This window comes from Penaeus chinensis, chromosome 25 (assembly GCF_019202785.1).
Source record: "Penaeus chinensis breed Huanghai No. 1 chromosome 25, ASM1920278v2, whole genome shotgun sequence".
NCBI classification, from domain to species: domain Eukaryota; kingdom Metazoa; phylum Arthropoda; class Malacostraca; order Decapoda; family Penaeidae; genus Penaeus; species Penaeus chinensis.
In genome coordinates, this window is record NC_061843.1 from 4,964,223 (window position 1) to 4,970,655 (window position 6,433).

The window sequence follows — 6,433 nt, forward strand, 5'->3', positions numbered from 1 at the left end:
GGAATGTGAGAGGGAAGGGGAAGGGAGAGCAAAATCGTAGCGGGGGGAAAGGGAGAGGGGAGAGTAGGAGGGAAGAGAAGAGGAAGCGAAGTTCGTAGCTAGGGGAAAACGGGGGAGGGGATAGGAGAAGGGGAGGAGAGGAGGGGGAGGGATGGGCGGGGAGAGCGAGCAAAGGCGTGGTGGCGTAAGCGGGTTAACGAGCCATAACGAGGCACTTGGGCGTGGTCACGATAGACTCAGGGCCAGATCCTTCTTAATGTGTTGTGTCTTGTTGTTGGCGCCTCGGCATGTGCTACCAGGAGGGGGGGAGGGGGGGAGGAATGAATATGAGGTGGGGGGGGGGGTGAATGAATGCAGGGAGGCGGATGAGGACGAAGGAGGAGGAGGAAGGGAGAGGAATGAATGAAGGGAGGGGAAGGAGATGGACGAATGAATGAAGAAAGGAGGAGGAGGAAGGAATGGAGGGGGAAGGAATTGGCATATGGGGGGGGGGGGGGGGCAGTGATCAGGAAGAAAAGAGGAAGAATAAATATGACGAAGAAAGAAGGGAGCAGGAAGGACAGAAGGAAGACTTGTAGGAAGGAATAAAGAGAGGTAGAAGGAGGAAATGGTAGAAAATACGCTAAGTTAAAGCAGAGGAAGAAGAGAGGCAGTGTAGAAGGGTAGAAATAAAAAGCGACATATAGAAAGAGAAAAAGGAGGGGGGGGGGGGGGGGAGAAAGAGAAAAAGGGAAAGAGGGAATAGAAAGTGTTGACTGCGTGCCTGCCTGCCTGTTTGCTTGCTTGTCTCATCTACCATTTTAAGTCAGATTAACGACCTCTTAAAGTAGGTTCTTCTCGTTTTAGGAGTAAAGTGACATCTTTACCTCCTGACTTCAGCTTTTGCCTTTTTTCTGAGATTAAATGGCACTTCAGAATTAAACACAAAAAGATACCCCTCATTATAAAATGGAAATGTCTTTGCATAGAAGAAAAAAAAAAAAAAACGAAAAGTGTGTCCTTACCAAGTCTTTTTAAAGAGAGACAGAGAGAGAGAAAAAACAAAAAAACTTGTAACTCAATATAACACAATTTAGAGCAAAATAATGCCTATATTTCCACCATATTTTTTTTTAATGCCGTTTTTTGTGCACGGTTGATTATGGTCGACGTTGTCTTATGCACCGGGCATTCAAGGGCTGCGAGATCTCATCGTGGGAATGGGCGATTGCGTCATACTCTTCCGTAACAGCGGTTCATTCATGATTTGTCTTTATTTACGTTTGGTTACGATGCTGGAGGGAGACGTAGGGGGTCACTCTCATGTCTCTTTGTATGAAAATCATTGTACTTTTTTAATGGTGTGTGTGTTATGGGCTTGTTATGATGGTATCTATATAGACGGTTGTGCACACGCAAATGGACACGCCTACGCACACGCATGCGCATAAGCACGTGGACACGCACACGCATACACACATGCACGCAGGCACGCACACACTCTTAAACAAATAAATATGAATTGATACATACATCGCGCACACATGGTACCTGCACAGCAACCCTTTACGCTACACGGAATACAACGTGTTATACAACTGAATTTAATACGTGTTTGCAGCAGTACATGTCCCCCCCCCCCCCCCTCTCTCTCTCTCTCTCTCTCTCTCTCTCTCTCTCTCTCTCTCTCTCTCTTTCTCTCTTTCTTTCTCTCTTTCTCCCCTTCTCTTTCTCTCTCTCTTTCTCTCCCTCTCCCTCATCCCTCCCTCCCTCCCTGCCGTTCTCCTTCTGTCTATGCCTCCCTCCCTCCCTCCCTCCCTCCCACTCTCCCTCCCTCGCTCCCTTCCTCCCCCCCCCTCGCTCCCTCCCTCCCACTCTCCCTCCCTCTATGCCTCCCTCCCTCGCTCCCCCTTCTCTTCCATCATCCTTGTTTTGACATGCGTGTCTTATTGTAACCATTTTCGACGTCTTCAACACTTCCCTTCTCGCATGCACGCAGGGAAAGGCATAAATCACAAACATACATTTACGGCGCAGTTCTTCCCGATCAAAACTCTTCAGCAAACATTTGATTACGCTCTTGGCCCTCGACGAGGAGTGGCGCCGTTGCGAGAACAATGTATTACAATTTGATATATTACATAACTCCGGCGCTCTTACGCAGGCGCGAGCAGACGAGAGTAATATGCGTGACGTGGCGTCCTCTGAAAACCCGAATATTACCCTCGTGCCAACGCAAAATATTAATATCAGCACAATGCATCCAGCTTGCAAATTCCAATTGTCGACGGTGCTACAACCAGGAAACTAACCCTTCACCCTCTCCCTCCCTTTCTCCCTCTCCCTCCCTCTCTCCCTACTTCCCCTTCCCCTTCCCCTTAACCCCACCCTCCCTCCCCTGAACCCCTCTCTATCCCCCGAAAAAAAAGTGGGAGAGGGAGAGGGAGAGAGGAAAGGAGGGAAGAAGGAAGATCAAACATTTCAATTTCATTTTACACCCATTAATATAATTGGTAATAACGGCGATCTACAGAGGCTGTGGTGCGCTCGCTCTCTCTCTCTCTCTCTCTCTCTCTCTCTCTCTCTCTCTCTCTCTCTCTCTCTCTCTCTCTCTCTCTCCTCTCTCTCTCTCTCTCTCTCTCTCTCTCTCTCTCTCTCTCTCTCTCTCTCTCTCTCTCTCTCTCTCTCTCTCTCTCTCTCTCTCTCTCTCTCTCTCTCTCTCTCTCTCCCTCCCCTACTCCCTCCCTCCCTTCTTATTATCTCTCCCTCCTTCCTCTCCCCCTCCTTCTCACTCCCTCCTTCGTTCCAGCCCCCTTTCCATCACACTTTACATTTCCTTCCCTCCCTCCCTCCTTCCCTACCTACCTACCCTCTATCCCTCCATCTCCCTACCCCCTACTCCCTCTCCCTCCCTCCTACTCCCTCTCCCTCCTACTCCCTCCCTTCCTCCTACTCCCTCCCTCTCCCTACCCCCTACTCCCTCTCCCTCCTACTCCCTCCCTCCCTCCTACTCCCTCTTCCTCCCTCCTACTCCCTCTTTACCTACCTACCCTCTATCCCTCCCTCTCCCTACCCCCTCTCCCTCTCCCTCCCCCTCCTCCCTACCCCCTCTCCCTCTCCCTCTCCCTACCTACCCCCTCTTTTAACAATTGTCACACCCTTTCACCTCCTCTATGGGAAATTTAATAACCCCTTTGATGTACGTGGCCTCCTGTGCCGCCCCTTTCTTTCTCATCAGCTGAACTTTGAACCGTGAATTTTAGCTTCTGATTGTCAGTTTGCGTTTTTGGGCGTTTGGCTGATGCTGGGCTCTCTCTCTGTTTGTTTGTTTGTTTGTTTGTTTGTTAAATGTTTTTAGTTTTTTATTCCTTTTTTTTCTTGTGTGTTTTTCCTTCCTCGTTTTTATGATTATCTTTTATAATCTTTTTTTCTTCTTTTTTTTCTTTCTTTCTTACTTTTTTCTTTATATTTCTCTTTCTTTTCTTTTATCTGGTTCTAATCCTAATCCCATCCTCATTCTGATCCCAATCCTAACTCTTAATCCCAATCCTAATCCTAATAATCCTAACCTAATCCTAACTCTAACCCTTGTCCTAATCCTAATAATCCTAACTCTAACCCTTGTCCTAATCCTAATAATCCTAACCTAATCCTAACTCTAACCCTTGTCCTAATCCCAACCTAATCCTAATCCTAACCCTCATCTTTCCCCAACCCAATCTTTCCCCAATCCGAGCTCGTTCAGGTTATGCACGAGGGCGATAGGGGGCTGTACACTAGGGGGGGGGGGGAGGGGGGGGCGAGAGGGGTATAAGGGGAAGGGGAGGGAAGGTAGAAGGGGGGGATGAGATTTTTTTTTTTTTTTCATTTGTTGAATGTGTATTTTCGTGATGTTTTTTTGTTTTTGTTTTTTTTATTTGTTGACTGTATTTTCGTGATGTTATTTGCATTTTTTTTTCGTCAATGAAGAAGTAATGTGAGATAACGAGTGGGGGATGGGGGAGCGGTAAATTGAACTAAAGTTTTATATGAAAAAAAAGAGAAAAAATGAAGAAGAAAATGAAAGAGAAAAAAAAAAAATCTTTCGAGGAAATATTTTCCGAGGGAGTCCAAGATATTACATTTCCCAATTCCTCTTGAACATTTTTTTTGAGGGGGGGGGGGATAGGGGGGCAGGAGGAGGTGGAGGAAGGGGGGGAGGATATGACCCCCCTTAAAATCGGAATCATTGAAGGAAACCAAAAATCCTCCAATTGGATGTGTGGTTTAGTACTGTATCTTTAAAATGGACCAGATGAGGGAGAGTGTGCTGGAGACCGTAGTGAGAAGGGGAGGAGGAAGGGGAATGAAGAGAAGGGGAAGGGTAGGAATGAGTGGAGGGGGGGAGGGGAAAGGGGGGGGGAGGGGAAAGGGGTTGGGTGTGGGGGGAAAGGTTATGGGGAATGAGGAAGGGGAGGGGACAAGTTTTATTTTGGAGGGGAAAGGGGGGGGGTGTGGGGAAAGGGATGGGGAAAGGAAGGGGAAGGGAAGAGGAAGGGGAAGAAGGGGAAAGGGTGGGTGTGGGGAAAGGAAGGGGAAGGAAGAGGAAGGGAGGGGAGGTGAGGGAGGGAAGGGGTGGGGAGGGGGAAAGGGGGTGGGGAAGGGGAAGGGAAGAGGAAGGCGAAGTAGGGGAAAGGGGTGGGGGTATGGAAAGGGATGGGGAAAGGAAGAGGAAGGGGAAACGAAGGGGAAGTAGGGAAGAGGAAGGGGAAGGAGGAGGGGAAAGGGGTGGGGATGGGGAAAGGGATAGAGAAGAGAAGAGGGGGAAAGGATAGGGATAGGGATACGGAAAGAAAGGGGAAGGTTGGGAGAGAGGGAAAAGAGGAGAGAGCCGTGTGCGTAGGGAGGGGAGGAAAGGAAGAAAAGTGGGGAATGAGAAAAGAAGAAGAAGAAGAAGAAGGAGAAGTAGAAGTAGGAGAACAGATAGTGGGATTGAGAAAGGTAGCGATAGGGGGAACGAGGAAGAATAAAAGGAAGATGGGGAAGAGAAAGGGAGATAAAGTGAAATGGGTGGAGGAAGAAGGAGGAGAGAAAGAAACCTCTTTTCTCTCCGTTCTGTTTTCCTTTCTTCCTTCCTTCTTTCTTTCTTTCTTCCTTTCTTTATTCCCTTTTTTATTTTATTTATTTTTTCATGTGTGTGCGCTCTTGATTTTATTTTATTTTTTTTGTTCTAGCTCGATCGCGTAGCAGCTATTTGTTCAGATATTTGTAAGGGACGAAGAGGAGAGACGAGAGGAGGGGCGAGGTAAAGGAAAATGTTGAAAGAATAGGAGATGATAGAAGAGGATAGGTAAGCGGAGGGAAGGGAGGAAGGGGGAAGAAGAAGTGGTTGGGAGAGAGAGAGAGAGAGAAAGAGAAAGAGAAAGAGAAAGAGAAAGAGAAAGAGAAAGAGACAGAGAGAGAGAGAGACAGAGAGAGTTAAATGGAAAGACATAATGAGAGAGGGTAATATGAGACGGGAAATAAAGGAAATATAAATAGACAAAAAGGAAAATCGTATTTTTTTCCTAATTAAACCGAATTGCAAAGAAGAGAGGAGAACAGGGAAAATAAAAGAAGAAAAGAAAAGAAAAGAAAAGAAAAGAAAAGAAAAGAAAAGAAGGGAAGACAAGGTAATGGAAGGGAAGAGAAGAGAAAAGAAAGGAGAAGAGACGAGGGGAGGAGATAAAAGAAGAAGAGAAAAAAGAAGAAGAGAGAAAAGAAGAGAAGAGAAAAGAAAAGAAGAGAAAAGAAAAAGAATGGTAAAGAAAAGAGAAGAGAAAGGAAAAAAGAACAGGAGGGGAGAGAAAAGAACAGAAGAGAAGAGAAATAAAAAACAGAGCAAAGCAGAAGGGAAGAGAAAAAAAGAAAACATAAGAGAAAAGAAGAAAAAGGAAGAGAAAAGAAAAGAGAAGAGAGTGTGTGATCTCTTTGCCTCCCTGTTATAGAACATCGAGAAACACATCATCGCACGATCGATCACATTTTCTGCTGAATCTCTTGATGCCTTTCGCTTTGATGTGTTGGAATGCTAGTGAGAGGAGGGTGGGGGAGCGGGAGGGAGGGGGAACGGGAGGAGGAGGAGGAAGGAGGCGGGAGGGAGGAGGAGGAGAGAGGAGGAGGAGGAGGAGGAGGAGGGGGGATAGGGGGGAAGGGTAGGGGGAGGGGGTATAGGGGAAGGGGTAGGGGGAGGGAGGGAGGGAGGAGAAGAGGAGGAGAGGGATAGGGGAAGGGTAGGGGGAGGAGGAGGAGAGGATGGGGGGAGGGGATGTGGATTGGGGGAAGTGGGAGGAAGGGGGAGGGATATGGGGATGGAGAAGAGGGAGTGGGGGGAAGGATAGGGGAGGGGTGGAGGAGGGGAGGGATATTGGGAGGGAAGAAGAAGAAGAGGAGGGGGGTGGAGGGAAGGAGAGGAGAGAGAGAGAGGGAAAGGGAA